General features: G+C 45.1%; 1 protein-coding gene across 1 annotated transcript in view; it reads right to left on the bottom strand.

The window, feature by feature from the left end:
* Positions 1–21,110, bottom strand: part of LOC138548282 (vitamin D3 hydroxylase-associated protein-like) — a 746,809-nt gene that overhangs the window by 131,343 nt on the left and 594,356 nt on the right. The gene's annotated exons all lie outside the window — the stretch shown is intronic.

Below are 21,110 nucleotides of genomic sequence, written 5' to 3'. Positions count from 1 at the left end.
AGAGTCCAGATCAGATTGGGCCTTCTGTAATGCCATCTGTTGCCTATTTGCCAGATTTTGGCTTTCCGCACATCTATCCTGCATGTCTCCAACGTATAGGTACAGGTATGCTGCTATCCTGGCAATCTTATTGTGTTCCTCTTTGGCTTTAGGAGCCATATATAGTTCACTCAGGGCCACATGTAAGGGACCCTGATCTCTATATATATCTGACCCTGTTTCAGTGACCTGTTGTGTGATGGCCTGCAACCACACATCCTGGCCCTGTTCGGTCCATTCACCTCTCACAAATAGCTTATGCAAGAGGTGCTCTCTGGCTATTTTCATGTCTACTAAGGTCGTCATTCTAGAGATTGGTCTCTGTCCTGACTTACAGAAGTTTGTATTTTATTTTTGCAGAACAGAACTTTTCTTGGAGTGTCCCTTTTGAGGAATGCTTCACAGCGTAATGCAGCGTGGTGATCCGACTGGATGTATGTATCCCGTCAGTTAGCACACTGTATTAAGCTGCACAAGTGGTATTCTAACCCAGAATCCCGGATACGAGCCCCCACTTTGTAAGAGGATTCAATTCAGCACTACAGCCAAGTTAACGCCTAGTCTAGAATACTGAATGAAAACCCTTATTGATATATCTTTAGGTCCAGTTCATGCGTCCTGGATGACTACCCTTGTATAACACCCCTCTCTTGGAATCCCCCTGACCCCACTGAGCCAAGAAGTAGTTCTGTTTTGCAAGTTTAAAAGGTTTATTTGATAAATTAAAATATATATATCACACTTTATAATAAATTAATAATTGAATATCACACTTAATCTGATATGGTAAATATTAACAACGGAGAATCTGGCACTGGCACACTTCTTTATAATGACTAATGAGTTGACCTGAAATGGATAAGGTAGCACACTGGTAAATAGGAACAAAAGTATAATGTGGTAGAGGATGCTTTATGTAAGCTCAGGTGGATGCAATATTCAATGAATGCAGTACAGAAAATACGCAATATGATTCAACCAGACAATGTAATCACTTTTCTCGGGCTATTCCCTCCCCCCCTCTTTATGCAATGCAAGGAAATGGAAGGAAAACACACAGTCCTCAGAAATGCAATCAACTGTAATTCAGTTCAATCCCAGCAAGCTTACAGAAAACAGATAGGAGTTTTGAAAACACAGGCAATGCTTGGATATGTGCTGGCAATGAATGAGAAATATGCTAAAGTTGCTTTTAATTCCCTTATAGAGGTTCAGGGTGAGTGGTATCTAGTTAATATTAGTCCAGGCTCACACTAGCAATGATGCAGGGATAGTTAGCAGGTTAAACGAATTTCTGGCCAATGGAAAGCAAACAGCAGCAGTTTTTACATGTGAAGAAATTGCAAATCGCGGTAAAATTCGCGGATGCGCCGAGCGCTATTACAAAGGAACCGCAAGGACTATCTCTACCGTTTTGGGGTCCTAGAAAAGCCTGGGATCTCAGCTTCCAAATGAAAGTTATTGCAAGTCTCTAGCCCAAACGGTTGCGGAGATATGAGTAATTTAGTAAAGGTCGTTTTTGGTTTTGTAAATTTTAAACGCACACTTTTTCAAAATGACAAGTGACAAATTTTTGCAGCTAGAATGACAGGTGACAGCTAGGAGGCAGTTCTACTTAGGTTAAATAGATTGAATTAGATGAATTTAAACTAAGAGATGTGTTCTGAGTTTTGCTAAGTACTCACAAGAGATTTTGAACAGGAAAGCGACTTGGTCACGGACTTCAGTCTGGTCAGGTCTTTCCGGGTTCTGCTCACAGCGCCTGGCCTCTGGAACTGCTCACAGGGGTCTGGTCTCTGCTAGGCACCGGTTCTTTGGGTCTCTCTGCTCTGGATAGATTGAAGTCTCTAGTTTTGGCTTTCTGGAGTTTGATGGAGGTAAGTATGGATTTTTCCGGCAGAGCTTTCAGCGGCAGATGAAAAATGAATCTTCCCTATGTGTCCTGACTCTCTGCTTTTTATCTGTTTCTTGAGAATGGGTGTGTGTGTTGCATCACTAGACTTGCCCCTCTCAATCGTCATTGGTCAGCTTTCATTCGTCCCCTTGATTGGGGGAATGAAATGAAGTGTCATCATGATGAGGTCTGTTTATGATACAGAGAACCCACCCCTGTCAACTTTACACACAATCTATATCTGACCTAAAAACATATTTGCACAGGTACACATTTGTTTAAAATTACATATACATGGTGTGGCTGAATTTAGCCATGTCTATGTCCAAATCTGCTCATTCTCGGAGCTTGCATTCAAAGAGTGTACATAATTGACTTTTTAACTGCTTTTCCAATTTCCGACATGGACCCAACTTTACAGACATGTGTGCAGGGGGTAGGGACATTAACTGATGAAGTTTCAGATTTTTAACATGCACACATTTAGAGTAATATCCACTTTTCCGCTAAAACCCCCCTGAACATACCACCGGTTCCTACCACGTCTTAAACTGTGGGCAGAAAAATCACAAGAATTATGGTATCATTTATAAAATTTTCACATGTCCGCTCTATGAATTATCCCCCTTTTTAAAGTTATGTTCTGGCTCCAAAGGGGTGTGGTTTACCCTCAGCACAAGGTTGAATTTCTGGTTCTTTCCAGTTCTGCCAAGCCAGCTTGCTCTCACAGGCAGTGCTCCTCCCAGCTCCTGCCAAGAGGAAGCTACAATTTACGACTGCGGTAATAAAAACCTTTGCCTGAGTGAAGAGGGCTTTGTTCACTCTCTTGCAGAGCACAGATAATTCAATTATCAGATAGATGGCATATCCTTAGCCTGGGCAGCAAAAGGAAGGTTGGCCTGGGAACACAGTGGTGACTCAAGTTTCACTGCTGATGGGTAGTTGCTAGGCAAAATCAAGTTCCTTAAGCCAGACTTTCAGCTAACTTTTTGTTGCTTTTAAAATAACTTGTAATTTTACACATGCAGCTAGAATGCTGATTCTAAGTGCAAAACTATGACATTTCAACAGTTACAAAGGCATGTGACACCAAACATAGGTCACTCATTTAATTTAACATTTTCGATTTTGGTGGTTTTAAATCCAGTTGTAGTTAGGCTTAAGCTGCTGACTCCATAGCATTTTTGTTATAAGCATTGTTTTTGGGCTCTTCATTTCCCAGATTTTGTAGGCACACAAAACTCCATTCTGCCAAATGTCTGCTGGTGTTCAGTGAATATTTTGCACATGTTGCAAGGTTTGAAATAGGCATTTTGCTTGCCTTCAGAAAAACACACAGAGTGGTTTTAAAACGCCGGCTTTTGGATAGTGGTGAGTACTGGTACTGCACCCATTTTTGGGATTTAAGAAATGAATTCCCCACAATTCTAGGTTGCATTTGGCAATCAGCATTGCCATTCCCAATGGTTTCAGACTACTGTGCGGGTAGTCCAATGGTGGTTTTAAAGCGCTTTGAAGCTAACCGGCGCTACTGTTTTTCCTTTGGCAACCCATTTCCCTCATGGCAACCCGGCCTTTCATTCTCGCACTGGTGGGTGGCAAGTGAGGCAACCATTTTGGTGGGCGCACAAACTGCGCAGCTTTCCTGGATTTCAGCGCACATGTGGGTTTTCCGCCATCTTGAATTTTCTAAGCCCACAGCACCAAATGTTGTAGCAGGGTAGCTTAAACGTGGGTCAGGACACCCAACATCGCCATGGATCTCGTCTGCACGTGCTGTGGTTCTTCCTCGTTGTCTGTAGTCTCTACCAGTTGGGGTGCAGGCAGGGGGCTTTCTCTGATGTATGGTTTGATATCACCCAGAAATATCCAAGCTCTTCTTCCTTGTAGCTTTACTGCAGAGGGAGTAACGCTCTCCACTCTGAATGCACCATTCAACCTTCTTGGCTCATCCCACTTCTTTCTCGTGTTGTTTCTCACCAGGACTGTGTACCCAGGAAACAGTGGTGGAACACATAAACCCTGAACTTGGTCTGTTGTAGTATCTCCTTCTGTGTACTGTGCTTCCCTGCACCCTTTTTGTCGTCGCTGCACATGTCCTGAAATTACAGTAAGACAGGATGTCATGCAATTCAAGTCATTTTGCATTTCCGACCCTAAAACCTGTTGGCTGAGCTTCACATCTAGCTCCATCTCGGGGTGTCAGTGGTGTGTGCATCCTTCTGCCTATTATGACCTCGTGCAGCGTAAGGTGATGGTCAGAACCAGGCTGGTTTCTGAGTGCATACAGTGCCAATGGAAGGCAGTTAGCCATCCTTTCTTTAGAGTAAACTTCAATTTGGCTATTCTTTCCTTTAACAAGCCGTTGAGCTTCTCACATATTCTGTTACCTTTAGGATGATACGCCGAAGAGAACTTGTGCTTTATACCAAGCAACAAGCTAATCTGTTCAAAGACCGCATTAACAAAGTGAGGCCCATTATCTGTTCTCATAACCTTACACTCTCCATCTGGGAAAAAACTCTCTTACCAAAAATGTGGCCGCACAGGTAGAGGCTGGGAGTGTACATGGACCTGCTTCTATCCATCTAAAGAATGGACATACCACAACAATTAGGTACCTATACCCATTACATACTTGAATCATATCGACATAATCGACATGCAAGTGCTGAAAAGGTTCATATTAGGCCTTGGGATGACTCCTCTAATTACTCGTAATGTGTAGCCAGCCGTGAACTGTTGGCAGATTATACAGTTCAGCTTAAAAAATGTAACATGCTCTGCTAAGTTCGGTATAAACCAGTCTTCAGCAAGAGTTATTGCTAGATTCTCTTTTGTCATGTGTGCTAGATAATGCAATTGTTCCAGTGCAATCTTCAATAGGGCTATAGGCATCACCGGTTTACTAGTGCTGTCTTGTCGCCACAAGCTCTCAGAGGGGTTTAAAGAACACCCTTGCCACTTCCAAAGATTTTTTCCTCCCGTGGTGCCTCCCCTTGGAGTTCCATTAATTGGGTTTTCTCCATGTTGCTATCTCTGTCAGGTTCACTTTGTGCAACAATCATTCTCTCATGCACATCAGTTATTTACACATCCATTATAGCTTCGTCTTTGGTCGACACACGCTTGGCTTCTGTGTCTGCTGCTTGATTCCCTCGTGAGATCAAATCTGACCCTTTGGTGTGGGCGGCACATTTCACGACTGCTATGCCTACTGGGAGCTGTAATGCCTTAATCAGTCTATCCAATAGGGCTGCATGCTTGTCAAACTCAGCAGCCTTAGAAGGAATATCAGTAATATCCACAACCTCCTCCCCTTCCTCCTCACCTGAATCCTCAGAAGAAGTTAAATGGCGGATAGACTTCTTCCTGGTCTTCTTCTTTTTTGAGAAGAGGTAGGTCCGTCCGCGGTGGGAAGCCACCCTGGTTCCCTGCCAGGCAGGGAAGCAGGAGGTTTCCTTCCCGCAGGGACCGAATAGAAGAGGGAAAAAAGCAGACGCTCAAAAAAACCCTCTGTGAGTAGGAAGGCAGTTCAACAGGTCCGGGAGGTGAAGCGATGAAATCCTGCAGACCCAGTGACAGATGGAGGATGCCTGATGGAGCTTTTCTGGACTGAAGACCGAAGATGAAGCAAGTCCTTCAAAAGGTTCCGGGAGAGGCGGATAATGGAAACAAACCGAACGTTGGAACAGGAGCGTCCACAGGTACAAGCAGGAAGGGAAGAGAAAAAAACTGAAAAAGTGGGAAGACAGGAGGACCAGGACGGCGAAGAAACGCCACGGGAAAAAGGTAAGGAAGACGGAGCGGCGAGAGGATGCCGCGAGGTAAAAACAGGAGAGAAGGGACAGCTAAGGGACGCCGTTAGAGGGCCAAGGGGCAGAGCGAGAAGCACGGAGGAAAAAACACACGGAGCAAGCAACGAAATAAATAAACAAAGTTGCAACAGAGCAAAGACTAGAGCGCGAAACCCGGAAGTGGACAGAGAACCCGGAACATTCTAATGGCGCCGCCAGCGCCAGGCGTTCCATAGCCCCCACCGGCGACTAGAAACCTGCGGCATGACAGCATGCCCCCTCCCCATGGAGACCCCCCTAGGTTTGCCCGGAAAGAGACGGTGAAACCTCTGAACCAAAGATGGGGCATGGACATGAGAGACCGGTTCCCAGGAGTCCTCAGAATGGGGGTACCCCTTCCAATGGATAAGATATTCCAGGCGACCTCCCCGAAAGTGGAAGTCCAACACGGAGGCCACCTCATACTCCTCCGGGGGTAAAGCAACAGGGATCGGCACAGCTGGTATGGAGCAATGATAGGGATCCGGCCTATACTCCCTTAAGAGAGAGGAATGAAAGACAGGGTGAAGGCGGTGCATATGTTTGGGTAATGAAAGCCGATAGGCAACAGGATTGATCCTGCGCAGTATGGGGAAAGGTCCCAAGAACCTGGGAGACAATTTAGAGGGATGTAGCCAACGCAGGAGGTATTTGGTGGATAACCATACCTTAGTCCCCTTTTGCCAAGCGGGGGAGGGCAAGCACTTGGGGTTACTCTGATCGCAATAGCGCTGGCTACTAGCCCGTAGACTATTGACAGCAGTTTTATGGGCCTCTGTCAAAGTAGTGAGAAGAGAATCCACAGAAGGAACAGTAGAAGGAGCAAGAGACAGGGAAGGAGTAAAGCTGGGATGATACCCATAGGAACAGTAGAAAGGACTAAGACCAGTGGCACTGTGTACAGAGTTACTGTAGGCAAACTCAGCAGTAGGGAGAAGGCTAACCCAATTGTCCTGCTGGTTGTTGGTGAAGCAGCATAGATATTGCTCAAGGCTGGCATTCGTTCTTTCCGTCTGTCCATTGGTCTGGGGATGGAAGCAGGACGATAAGGCACGGTCGATGCCCAGCCTTTCACATAGTTCCCTCCAGAAGCGTGATGTATACTGCGAACCCCTGTGCGAGATTATCTTGTCAGGAGTGCCATGCAGGCGGAAAATCTCTCTGGCGAACACGGTCGCCATCTCAGCAGCGGTGGGTAACTCAGCCAGAGGTGTGAAATGGGCCATTTTAGAAAAACAGTCAACTGTAACCATGATGCAGGAACATCCCTCGGAAGCTGGCAGATCCACAATGAAATCTGTCGAGATAAGACTCCAGGGTCTTTTCGGTACCTCACCTTGCTGTAGGAACCCAATGGATCGTTGAGTTGAATACTTAGATCTACAGCATATCGGACAGGAGCAAACATACAAGACCACCTCTTTAGACATGTTAGGCCACCAAAAGCTTTGTCGAAGCAGTTCCAGGGTGTTCTCTACCCCCCTGTGCCCGGCCACAAGATTGTCATGACACCATTTTAGCGCAGTGCGCCGAGTCTGTGAATCGGGTAGGTAAAGACGTTGTTGTCTGAATCCCAAACCATCCTGGATGGTTATGTCTTCCGAGCGTAGAGTGGTAAGAGGAAGACCATCAGACTGAGTGACTTGACGTACCTTCTCCAAGAAAGCATTGACGGTACATATGAATTTGACGTCAGAAAGCAACAAACTGGGAAGTTCCCTGGCAGGACAATCGGGACATGGTCTCCTGGAAAGGGCATCAGCTAGAATATTCTTGGATCCCGGCAGGTAGGTCAGAAGAAAGTCATATTGTGAAAAAAAAAATGGGCCCATCGGGCCTGGCGTGAGTTGACGCACTCCATATTCTGCAGGACTTTGAGATTTTTGTGGTCTGTTCCGATCTCAAATGCATGAATAGCCCCCTGCAGAAGGTGTCACCATTCTTCACAAGCAATCTTCATGGCCAGTAGTTCCTTCTCGATGACGGAGTAATGAGTCTGACTGACATTCAAGGTCTTGGAAAGGTAGGCTACAGGGTATTTGAGACCATTATGTTCCTGAAAGAGAACTGCCCCCAAGGCAGCTGAAGAGGCATCGGTTTCCACTATGAACCTTAACCCTTGGTCTGGTTGCGGAGGATGGGAGCAGTGCAAAACTTCTCCTTTAACAGTAAGAAGGCTTGGTCAGCTTCTTGAGTCCAGGAAAAAGGGTTGGAAGTTTTCTTAAGTAGTCTAGTAATGGGAAGAACCGTTTCTGAGAATCCCTGAATAAATTTGTGATAAAAGTTCGCAAGACCAAGGAACTTTTGCATTTCCTTCACTGATCCCAGAGGAGGCCAACGCAAGATAGATTCTTTCTTGGCTGGATCCATGCAAATGCCTTCCGAGGACAGTATGAAACCAAGGTAAGATACTTGAGGGACTCCAAAGACACACTTTTCTGCATTGGCTTTGAGGTGGTTGTCTTGGTGCCTTTTAAGAACTTGGAGGAGATGAGTATTATGGATCTGGGCGGTCTTCCAGTATATCACAATATCATCGAGGTAGACAATAACACAATGAAAGAGAAGATCCGAGAAGGTTCGATCCATAAAGCGCTGGAAAATTGATGGCGCCTTGACCGAGCCGAAAGGCATGACACAGTACTCATAATGTCCAAACGGAGTGCGGAACGCAGTCTACCATTCGTCTCCTGAATGGATGCGCAGAAGATGGTAGGCTCTTCGGAGGTCGATTTTGGAAAAGATCTGCGCTCCCTGGACCGCCTCCAGAATATCCCTTATGAGAGGCATGGGGTAACGGTCTCTTATCGTCACTTGATTGAGGCCCCGGTAGTCAATGCAAGGTCGTAATTCACCAGAGCCTTTCTTCGGAACAAAAAACAGGGATGCCCCTGCAGGAGAGTGGGAGTGTTGTATGAGACTGTGTTGTAGGTTGGAGTTGAGGTAGTCCTTAAGTACTTTCTTCTCCTTGAGGGAAAGAGAGAACGTACGTCCAAATGGTACCACCGCATTGGGTACCAGGGTGATATGGCAATCTTCAGGCCGATGCGGAGGTAGTTCTTGAGGACCCTCATCATGAAAAACTTCTTGATAGAGAAGACACTCCTTGGGAATGTTGTTCACAGATAACACATCTGTCAGGGTATGAGGATCAGGAAGTGTGTGCACTGTAGCAGCCAAGGGTTGTACTGAGCAGGATATTACAAAAACTAGAAGAGAAAGACAATTGGTTCTTGGTCCAATCAATTGTAGGATTATGTTTCCAGAGCCAGGAAACCCCCAGAATGACGGGGAAATGAGCTGCTCGGATCAAGTCAAATTGGATGGTCTCGGTATGATGGAGCACCTTCATTATCATGGGAGAGGTGGTGTGAGTGATGAGACCGGAGCTTAAAGGTGTACCATCAACACCCTCAACCTTTTGGTGTTCTTCCTTCTCCAGGCGGCTAATACCTGTCTTGTCTGCTCAGACGACGTCCATGAAGCATCCTGCCGCCCCGCAGTCCAGTAGCGCTAGGACTTTGAATGTCTGATGTGAGTGGTTCAACTGGACTGCGATAACCATGAGACGGTTGTCATCGGTGGCGCTGACTGTTGGTGTGATAGACAAAGAGACGTAGGGACCGGAATATCCCCCTCGGTAACTGGTCCCCACTAGTCCCGAGGTATGGCGTTTCCCGACCTGCGGGGTGGTACATCTTGGCAATCCCTTAAAACATGGGTGTTGGAACCACAGTACAAGCAGAGATTGAGGTCTCTGCGCCGCTTTCATTCTTCGGCCGTAAGTGGTCCTCTAGTGGTTCCAATCTGCATGGGCTCGTCTTTCGTTGAACCCGTAGGAGTGGGGCAAGACGGCGCTGGGTCAGCAAAAATTGGAGACCCACGTTGCCTCCGACGCTCAAACCGTCTTTCAGATAGCCGGAAGTCGAGCTGGATGACAGTAGCCCAGAGTTCCGAGAGTGTGGAAGGATGATTAACCCTGGCTAGTTCATCCTTAAGGTCTTCTCTCAGACCTCGACGAAAGATAGTATACTGAGCATTCTCCTGCCAACCTGCATCAGCGGCCACCCTCTTAAAGCGGGATATGTAGGACAAAAGGTCCATGTTCCCCTGACGAATGTCTAGTAGTTGTTCACTGGCTACTAGAGTAGTCTCTTGTCGTTCAAACGCCAGTTTGAACTGGGCTGTGAACCCAGCATAATCCTGAAGGAGAGTACTGGCACTAGTTACCAAAGGGGCTGCCCATGACAGGGCATTCCCGGTCAGATTAGAAATCAGAAACCCTATGCGGGATTGGTCTGCAGCGTAAGTATGGGGTCTGAATGTGTAATAGATCACACAAGCCTCCATGAATTCATTGAATTTGTTGGGTGATCCGTCGTATTTACTGCAGGATAAAGGCATGGGAGGAAGGTCACTGCGAGACTGCTCGAAACAGTCTAACCTCTGTCTGAGGGTAGTATTTTCCGTTTTGACTGCCTGTAAATCCTGTGTGAGAGTATGCACAGCTGTGAGCAGTTCTTGCACCTGCTCGGGAGAGACCATAGCTCTTAACTGTTGGCGTTGCAAACTGTCAAACTCAGCAGCCTTAGAAGGAGTATCAGTAATATCCACAACCTCCTCCCCTTCCTCCTCACCTGAATCCTCAGAAGAAGTTAAATGGCGGATAGACTTCTTCCTGGTCTTCTTTTTTGAGAAGAGGTAGGGCCGTCCGCGGTGGGAAGCCACCCTGGTTCCCTGCCAGGCAGGGAAGCAGGAGGCTTCCTTCCCGCAGGGACCGAATAGAAGAGGGAAAAAAGCAGACGCTCAAAAAAACCCTCTGTGAGTAGGAAAGCAGTTCAACATGTCCGGGAGGTGAAGCGATGAAATCCTGCAGACCCAGTGACAGATAGAGGATGCCTGATGGAGCTTTTCTGGACTGAAGACCGAAGATGAAGCAAGTCCTTCAAAAGGTTCCGGGAGAGGCGGATAATGGAAACAATCGGAACGTTGGAACAGGAGCGTCCACAGGTACAAGCAGGAAGGGAAGAGAAAAAGACAGAAGCAAGCGGGAAGACAGGAGGACCAAGACGGCGAAGGAACGCCGTGGGAAAATGGTAAGGAAGACGGAGCAGCGGGGGGATGCCGCGAGGTATAAACAGGAGAGAAGGGATGGCTAAGGGACGCCGTCAGAGGGCCAAGGGGCAGAGCGAGAAGCACAGAGGAAAAAACACACGGAGCAAGCAACGAAGTAGATAAACAAAGTTGCAACGCGCCGAACCCGGAAGTGGGCAGAGCTTAAGTAGTGAAAGCCAGGAAGACAGAGCAAAGACTAGAGCAGGAAACCCGGAAGTGGACAGAGAACCAGGAACATTCTAATGGCGCCGCCAGCGCCAGGCGTTCCATAGCCCCCACCGGGGACTAGAAACCGGCGGCAAGACAGTGCTGCACTGGCATGCCATCTGCTCGGAGGTAGCCCCTCCTTTTCCAGAACGCTAAGCCTGTGTGTACTGTTGATGTCACATAGGCAGAGTCACTGTACACTGTTACTTCCTGGTCTGCGTGATTCTCGAGTGCGAGTATAAACACCAATAATTCTGCAGCCTGTGCTGAGTAATGAGATGGTAATCGTGCACTAATAAGTACTCGAAACTCTCCATTTGCCGTGTGCTTCATCACAGCGGTGCCTGTATATCTTTGCCCATCATTTTGATCGAGTCTCGATGAACCGTCAACAAAGACAATTTCCCCTTCTACCAATGTATTTTCTTTCACTCTGGGAATCTCATCATAGAATTCTTCATAATTTGCGCAGTCATGGATCGGCTCTCCTTCAGTGACTGGTTTTGCTATAAACATATCTGGGTTCACTATTTTGCATTGCATTATCTTAATCAATGGATTTGACATTATCACTTCATATGCAGAAGCTCTCTGAGATGTCAATGTGACTTTTGGTTTCTCTAAAATAGCAAATAGTGCGTGCTCGACGAACAACGTCATAGAGCATCCCATCACAGTGGTGGTACCCTTCTCCACTGCGAACGCTGCGGCAGCTAAACTTTGTTCACACAGGAAGTGACCCCTCATCACTGGGTCCAGATTTCCATTGTAGTTTGCCTGGGGCTTGTACCCCAATGTGGTTCTCTGTGTGAGTACTGCTGTCATAACACTGCCATTCGTGTGTGAAAATAGGTAGAATTCCTCTGTATAATTGGAATTCCTAAAATGGTGCTGTGCAAATGGCCCTTTTTAGTCCGATAAATTCTTCTTCCATAGTGTCAGTCCATTAAATTTTTCGTTTCGTCCCCTGTGCCTTCTTTAGGGCTTGTGACAAGGGCTTGGTTTATGAGCTGTAGTCAAAGACCCATGCCCTGACATAATTGCATTATCCTAGAAAACTCTGCATCTGTTTTATCGTGTGTGGCTTGGCTGTGTTCAATATGGCTTCACCCCTTTCTGGGGTAACCCTTTTCCCTCATGTGATATCAGCTGACCTATGTACAGCACTTCTCGTTGACAGTATTGTAACTTCTCTTTGTCAACTTTATATCCTTTCTCAGCCAATACAGTCAATAGCTGAACAGAATCGTGTCTGCACGTTTCTTCTATTGTGCTACAAATTAAGATGTCGTCTACATATTGCAAGGCAACACTCTCTAATGTAATATTGCTTAAGTCTCACAGTATCCTTGAGGTAACCTTGTGCTTTTCAGGCGCATTTGTCTGAACGTGAATGTCGTCAAATCTTGTGAGTCTTTGTGCAATGGGATTGAGAAAAACACATTTTCCAAGTCAATCACCATGAGTTCCATGTCTGTCCTGTACTTGTTGTCTGTGACAGTTGCATTGACGACTGTTGAGACTGTCCTTGGGGAAAATTTATCAAGTTCTGAGGTTGTAAGCTTTGCTGTGCTCCTGGCGCTTTCTGTTGCACCGTGTGATTTTGTGCAACTACATTTCCACCCTGCTGTAAAAACACAGGTGGATTCACCATTCCTATTCTAGTTCCTTGATTGTTTTGCACCATGCCTTGACTTCTGCATGTGTGTGCTAGATGCCCTGTCATCCCACACGTCCAACATATAGGCGCCATATTATTTGCCCATTCGACATATTCCGATTGCCATTTTGCATGTTTTGAAAACCTCCCTGATTTCCTTGGAAACCTCCCTGATTACTCTGCCATCCTCTTTCTCGAAAGCCCCTCCCTCTGGTGTAAAACCCATTACTGCCCTGATTAACCTGCTGATGATTACTGACCTGCTGTATGTTCGATTTGTCTGTGCTAGTTATCATTCCCCCTGTAATGGCATATTTTGACATTTTTTTCTGCACTAATTTTGCCTCTTCAGCTTTTCATGCATCCTCTTTTTTGCGATTCTTTTCTTGCAGCAGCCTGCAATAGTGAGGTATGGTCAACTGTATTTCAGACCACCGTTTGGCTTTGATCCCTACCAATGTCTTGAGCTGCTTCTGTACCTGAACTGGCAGCTCTTGGCATAGTATATGGTAGAACACAGGTATAGATTTCCCCCAAGATTCCTGTGTTTCAAGTACCCACGCGTCTTGGAAATTCTGGATGTATAGCAAAGGATCCTCTGACTCCTTCATTTTACGTGTCATTATAGCTCCCATGTCAGAAGTATCCAGGTATAGCAATTGAAATGCTTTCCATACAGTGGCTCTGCAGTTGTTAAATGGCGCTCCATTGTGCGCAGTATTAACTGTAGTCACCCCAGGATAACCTGCTCGTGTCCACACATCGTCAGCTCTATCACCAAGTATGGCGATTAAAAGACCCTTGATATCCCCTATAGCTAACGTGTTCTCTCCCGTCAGTTTTTCTAGCTCATGTATCAAATTTCTGGATCCCTATTTCAAAATTGGAAGCTTATTTTTCAGTTTTCTCGATCCATGTGTGGCCAGGGTATATACTGTGGCCTCGTTTCTCCTTTTCCGAGCAACGGGAATTGTAATACATGTCATTCCTTTTCCTCCTCATCATTGTTCTATCCACTGCAGGGGTAAGCGCCGTCTACCCGGTAACGTCCTTAGTCTGCTCACATAGGGCAGTGGAGCCACCCCTCTCTGACCATAAAATAATCCTTTGTGTCGGTCTGATTGTGTTGCTGATCCTGATGCCTTAGGTGCAGACTCGCTAGAATCTGACCATCTTATTCCCTTTCCCGAGAAGCGTTTTTCGCGTCTTCTCTCGTCTTCCTATTCTTCATTATCCTCTCTTTCTGCATCTGATATTGTCTGTGCCCAACTCGTGTAACTCCTCTCATCTTCCTCATTCCTATTCAGTGTCAACCTATCTAGGGACAGCTCTCTATTTCTGCCTCTTCGGGAGGCGCCCTCAGTGTCATATAACTGAGTGCTCTCAAGACGCTTGTCCTCTCCTCTCCCTTGGGGTACCTGTTCTAGCCCCATTTCGTCATATATTCTATCGATCATTTCCCCCATGCTTCTGGTGTTGAAGTCATCTTCAATATTTGCTCTAGGCGTGCCTGGTACTGAATCGGACTCAGGAAAGAATCCTTCTATGTCCTCCCCGTCTACCACTGGATCAGGTTTTTTAACAACCTCTCTTTCCAGATGTTCAAGATCCTGTGCTCTCTGTCTTCTCTTACGTTCTATGTCATCATCAAACTCTCTGTACTTCCTTGCTTCCTCTCTGATCCTATCTTCTTCCTGCTTCTTCGCATCTCTACATTCATTTGCCCTTCATATTTCCTCATCCCTTTGTCTCTTTATTCTCTTCTCCCTTATCTTTTGTTCTTCTTCCATTATTCTTCGTTGTTCTTGCCCGTCCTGATCATTAGCTGCTCTTGGTTTATGATTGCGTTTCCTTTCTTGCTCTTCACGATACAACTCTTCCCGTCTCTGTCTATCTTTTTTCTAATTCTTTTGACTCTCAATCTTTTTTCCTTTTCCTTCTCTTGCCGTTTTGAATCATCTGACTCTCCCTTTTGTCTCACGTCCTCAAGGCCTCTACCATTGAGTTTCAATAGAATCTGACCTCCCATCCATTCGTTCTGAGTGAATGCCATCTCATCAGTTCTGTCCTCATATCCGTTCCATCTCTTTCCCTCTCTACTCGTATCTGGAGATGTACTTGCTTGTGCTTGATCTCCCTTTCTTTCTCACGTCTCTCCTTGTCCCTCGGGACTTTGGAGGTGATATCGCTATCTCTGTCTTTGTCTGGGTTTTCGTGACTACTTTGCGTAGTTGACTCATATGCCGGGTTGCTATAACCCATGGCTGTTTTAAGTTCCCTCAACAGATATAATCCTTCGTCTTTACTGGCTTCGCTTTTTTTTTCAGACGGGGCGGGTGGCGCGGAAGGCGATTCACCCCCCTCTGTGCATATGTTAAGTATCCAATCTAACGGTGGCTCCTCCTCCTTATCTTCTTGGTACATCTTCCAAAGCTCTAAACTAGCTAGGCTTTTATCTAACTTTTTGCCAATATATGTGGCGTGCAAATATGTTGTCATGTGTTGTCATGTGTTGCAGGACCGTTTTAGATAGCGATCCACCTTGCGGCCCTGGCATAAACATTTTGTGGGCGGTTCCTTTAATCCATTCTGCACTGTACTTCTTCAGCTTAGGTGCATGTTTTGGCAAGTGTTTGCACAAGTGTACTAATGGTGTAATGTCTTCCATGCTTAAAATTATTTATCTTCTCCTCATACAACACTTTACTACGTTTTACGTTTCTTAAACAAAATCAACAATATGAGCGAGCACCAATCGTCGCAAGCCCCAATACGGTTCTTGCTGTTTCCCCTAAAAATGTTCTTACCTCGTGACATCAGAGAAAAAAAAAACATAACACAGATGTAACAGACTAGACAGACTCTGACAGGCTGCACAAATCTCATGCCCCTATGATTTACTCTGACATGGAGTGTAAGCCCATTTCCTTCAGATCGATTCTGGTCTCCTACTGCGCCCTATTCATTCAGGACTTTAAACGCAGGCTTCTTCTAACCGCTATATTAAAGCGTAGGTATTTGGGTGTATCCTCTCTCTGCTCTGGTATCCTCCCGGTATCCTCTATGCTCGGGTAACCTCCCCCGAGTCAATATTTCTTCCCCTTATATATATACATTGTATTTTTATTCTGACATTATTTTTGTCCCACCTCCCTCCGCTCCCTTCCCTTACTTGTTCTAGGCATGCAACTGTTTGACAAAATATTTAGTCTTTTTCACTCACCGTTTGCATGTTTTTCCTCTCTGGATGCTCAGGATCACCGCCTTCGTTACCGCCTCTCCCTGCTTTTCGACTGGTCAGCTGCTCGTTGAAGTGGGAATGCGTTTGTGGGGGAAAGCACAGGTTCCTTCAGACCTCAACTGCAGGTTTTGTACTTTATACTAACCACTATCTACGGGGAGCCTCTCGGTCTACTTAGCCGGATGGCAGAAGACTTGTGATATTGCTGAGGACCTAGAGTTACTTATGTCAACGGTCAATAGGTGTCTTACTTAATCGATAATCAATAACCATCCATCTCTGCTACCAAGTGTGCAGTAGAACCCCAGCCGGCCCATAGAGCTGGGGGTGCCCCAACAGCACTTTAAGATGAGTAGCAGCACCCTAGAGATGGATGGGGATGCAGATTAATACTCACACATCAAATCAATAATGACAACTCGATAGTTTGGCAAAGGGAGTCCGTTTAATGACAAGAACAAAAAATGGGGAGTTTATGACTATCAGCAATAGCTCGATCTTCCTTCTCACTTCAACTCCACTTAATTTCATTAAAAAAACATCATTCATACTAAATACTCGTCATCACTGATGTGTAATATCTCAAAACTTAGCATGCAACTTGATTGGTTCTAGGAAGGTAACTTTAATATAGGTGCTACATCTGTATATGGTAATGAAATGAGGGGATTGGATAAACAGTGACAGGTGGGGCATCTAAGCCCTTCCTTCAAAATGGCTACGTAGACGTCACTAAAAGCACAACGTCTCATTGGTTCTGTTAACTATAGGACCCGAATTACTGATATCTGTGAAAGCAGCGATACTGAGTAGCAAAGTGGTCACGTAAAGGAAGTAGACCACTTGAAAGTCTCTGTGAAAGGTGATATGTTTTTGTTATAAAGTGAAAGAACTATAAAAAGCAAAGTGATCAAACGTCGGGTGGGTTCAAAATCTACGCAGATTTGAAAGTCTTTTACATCAGGAAAAGGTCCTAGCCCGACTGAGTGAGACCGGAAGTGTGATAAGTTAGGGGAAGAGAACCCCTAAAGCTGTCAATTAAGTTTGGGGAAGGGAACCCCTGAAAAGGTTGTGTTTGTAAGGTCCAAGCCGGACCGAGGGAGACCCAGGTGAACTTTTTGTTGTACTATGTTTTGAAAGCAGGAAAGAGAGACTTCATCGTGGAAGGCCAGGCGGGTCTCGATCCACGTTTTTAACTGCCTTTGTTTTGAGAACCTGAGCCAGAGTGTGTCATCCTGTCCACACGGACCACCTTACTCTGTGCTGTCTAATGTGCAGAGGAGTGCTGACTCTGCCAATTTATTCTTTGTATTCTAACACTGATTTTCCTTTGCAGACATATAATCCTTTACACACTTTTTGTACAAATATTAATAATAATAATTATTATTATTATTATTATTATTACAAGAGATAGGGCAGGCAATAGATTGTGTTAGTGTAGGCCATTTTGATTTAACAGACTCAACTAGGACTGTTTTATTTATTATTTGATGGTAGAGACTACTCCCATCCTAGCTATAGGGCAAAGTAGGAGTTTTTCAAAACCCCGAAAATTGAATAAAGGTTTTACAAATTGTACCTTTTGTGTTGGTGTCATACCAACACAATGAGATGCCTCCTTTACAGCATCTGCATGCTTTTCTCCACTTCTCTGCCAGGAGCAGTCACCTTTGAATCTCCCACACTGCCAATTCGAATGCCTGCTACATTCTTCAATAGGACTGGATCACATTGTGCCTGCCACAGTGGTGCTTCTCTCTGAAGCCTGTCATTTCCTTTTTGTATCGTTTTGTTCTTCCTGAACTTGCGGAACCAGCAAGTCATTTGTCATCATTGGTCGTGCAATCTTTAGCTCTCCTCTGAGCCACCTCATACCAGTACCTAGGAAAGGAGTGATCTTCATCTTCACCTTGATCATCTTCTTCCCAGTACTTTCAAACATGTGTAATATATCACAAAAAACACATGGTCTTATTTTCCTTAAGTGGTTGGTGGGTGTGACTATCAGGTGTGTACCCTAAATGTTTGTCTTTGTCCCGAAAAGTGAAGTGCCTCCACATGAGGTCCTCCAACATTCTACCACCCCTAGGGGGACAATCGGGTACCGGCCTCACCACTCAAGCCTCATGGGTAGGGGCTCCTCCTTGGGGACAAGCAATGACACCTAGTGAATCTTCACATCAGGTGGCAGGCAGCAAACACCAGAGTGGCTCAACTGCACGCACACCTGACAACAGGACTCTCATGCCCAAAGAGGGAGAGAGACAGAGAAATTGAACGAGAGAGGGAGAGATGCATATGTCGGGTACAGCTAATACATGTATAAAATAGCAAGATAGAGTAACTTTAGCTGTAGAAAAGCAGGACTCATTAACAAAGTGGTAACTAAAAAATGGGTAGAGTTAACCATAAACCATAAACAAGAATAGATTGATTCGGATAAAAATGGAATTAAGCATGAAACTAGTGTATAATTGGATCCATCTTAGGTGTTTCAAATAAAAGCCTGCAACATTACATGAATGTAGAGGCATTGTCAAAAAGTATCTAATTTCTAGTGTGGAATTCTTTGGTGGGCAAGGTTCAATCCAGGTTTGTAGTGGAATTGGTCAACATGTGTTTGGAAATTCATCCCACTGAATAAAGCCAGCTTGCCCAACATCATTCCCATAAAGACGATCATGGGTGTTTGCCGATTAAGTTTCCAAATCCTTAAAGCAGTTTGGTGCAAGCCCAGTGAGGGGAAGCCTGGAGTTGAAACAATGATCCAGGATAGACCAGGTGTTGCCAGAATTCAAAGCAACTGGTGTCTGAGATTTGTTGTGAGTGCTGTCCTTAGAGTGTTTTACATCTGAATGTAATTTATTCTAAGGGTGAAAGATTTGAATGGAGCAGTCAACAGACTCAATGCATGCAATCTTAATGGCCTTCCGTGGAACAGGATAACTGCCTTTACCCATCTCAGGCAAGATTTCCGAAGGATTCTGCGTAGAGGGTAAATATTATTGAAACAGCCCCATTCATTGAGGTATTAAAATAGGCCCAGGTTATTTATGGCCAGGGAAATTCATAACTGCGGTTGGGGGGGGTGGGGGTTACTGACATTTCTCACAATATATTATAATTTTGTGACTGTTGTGTGCATGCATAAAGAATGGAGCCGTGGATTTGGCCACTGTGAATCGTGACAGTGGATAGACTTCTCGTTTCGATGAGTAGACCAGCAAGACTTGAATGGAACCGAATTAGAAGTGTGGTCAACAACTAGCAGTCTAGAGCCAAGGACATGCTGTGAACAGAATGTTTGCGGTGAAGGTTCATTTGAAGGCAATTAACTACTGATAGTTTGTGGACCCTTAAGATTGTATAATTTTTTGGTTATTACTGTGTGCGTGTACAAGAAAAGTCCTGCAATAGAGATATGAAATGATGATTCATGAGCACCATTCAGATGGGTGTGGTGACTATGAACGGTTGTTTGCAAAGAATGCCAGCAGCCATGTTTGTTCTGTAATGTCATGGCCTGCTGGGACAGGGGAGGCTGGACATTCTGTCTATCTATCTGGATTCTTCTATTGCGCCACTAACCCAAAGGCATCATGGCGCACTTGAAAAGATTGAGTGATGCATATTTAACGAGGCGTGCCGCTAACCCAAAGGAGCATGAGATTGGACACTCATGCGATAGTAAGATTTCCAAGAACAGGCAGAATAAGCATTATCCAGTGAAACACCCTTTATTGTATCATTTTGTGGGAACTTATAAAATGTGTGTGCTAGAAGTGGTATGGGGGATTCATTTCTCGGATGGGAATACTCTGTTCTTCTAACCGCTATATTAAAGCGTAGGTATTTGGGTGTATCCTCTCTCTGCTCTGGTATCCTCCCGGTATCCTCTATGCTCGGGTAACCTCCCCCGAGTCAATATTTCTTCCCCTTATATATATACATTGTATTTTTATTCTGACATTATTTTTGTCCCACCTCCCTCCGCTCCCTTCCCTTACTTGTTCTAGGCATGCAACTGTTTGACAAAATATTTAGTCTTTTTCACTCACCGTTTGCATGTTTTTCCTCTCTGGATGCTCAGGATCACCGCCTTCGTTACCGCCTCTCCCTGCTTTTCGACTGGTCAGCTGCTCGTTGAAGTGGGAATGCGTTTGTGGGGGAAAGCACAGGTTCCTTCAGACCTCAACTGCAGGTTTTGTACTTTATACTAACCACTATCTACGGGGAGCCTCTCGGTCTACTTAGCCGGATGGCAGAAGACTTGTGATATTGCTGAGGACCTAGAGTTACTTATGTCAACGGTCAATAGGTGTCTTACTTAATCGATAATCAATAACCATCCATCTCTGCTACCAAGTGTGCAGTAGAACCCCAGCCGGCCCATAGAGCTGGGGGTGCCCCAACAGCACTTTAAGATGAGTAGCAGCACCCTAGAGATGGATGGGGATGCAGATTAATACTCACACATCAAATCAATAATGACAACTCGATAGTTTGGCAAAGGGAGTCCGTTTAATGACAAGAACAAAAAATGGGGAGTTTATGACTATCAGCAATAGCTCGATCTTCCTTCTCACTTCAACTCCACTTAATTTCATTAAAAAAACATCATTCATACTAAATACTCGTCATCACTGATGTGTAATATCTCAAAACTTAGCATGCAACTTGATTGGTTCTAGGAAGGTAACTTTAATATAGGTGCTACATCTGTATATGGTAATGAAATGAGGGGATTGGATAAACAGTGACAGGTGGGGCATCTAAGCCCTTCCTTCAAAATGGCTACGTAGACGTCACTAAAAGCACAACGTCTCATTGGTTCTGTTAACTATAGGACCCGAATTACTGATATCTGTGAAAGCAGCGATACTGAGTAGCAAAGTGGTCACGTAAAGGAAGTAGACCACTTGAAAGTCTCTGTGAAAGGTGATATGTTTTTGTTATAAAGTGAAAGAACTATAAAAAGCAAAGTGATCAAACGTCGGGTGGGTTCAAAATCTACGCAGATTTGAAAGTCTTTTACATCAGGAAAAGGTCCTAGCCCGACTGAGTGAGACCGGAAGTGTGATAAGTTAGGGGAAGAGAACCCCTAAAGCTGTCAAT

Source organism: Ambystoma mexicanum, chromosome 1q (genome assembly GCF_040938575.1).
Source record: "Ambystoma mexicanum isolate Mex_15411 chromosome 1q, UKY_AmexF1_1, whole genome shotgun sequence".
Taxonomy (NCBI): Eukaryota; Metazoa; Chordata; class Amphibia; order Caudata; family Ambystomatidae; genus Ambystoma; species Ambystoma mexicanum.
This window is presented reverse-complemented; position numbering and strand designations above follow the sequence as displayed.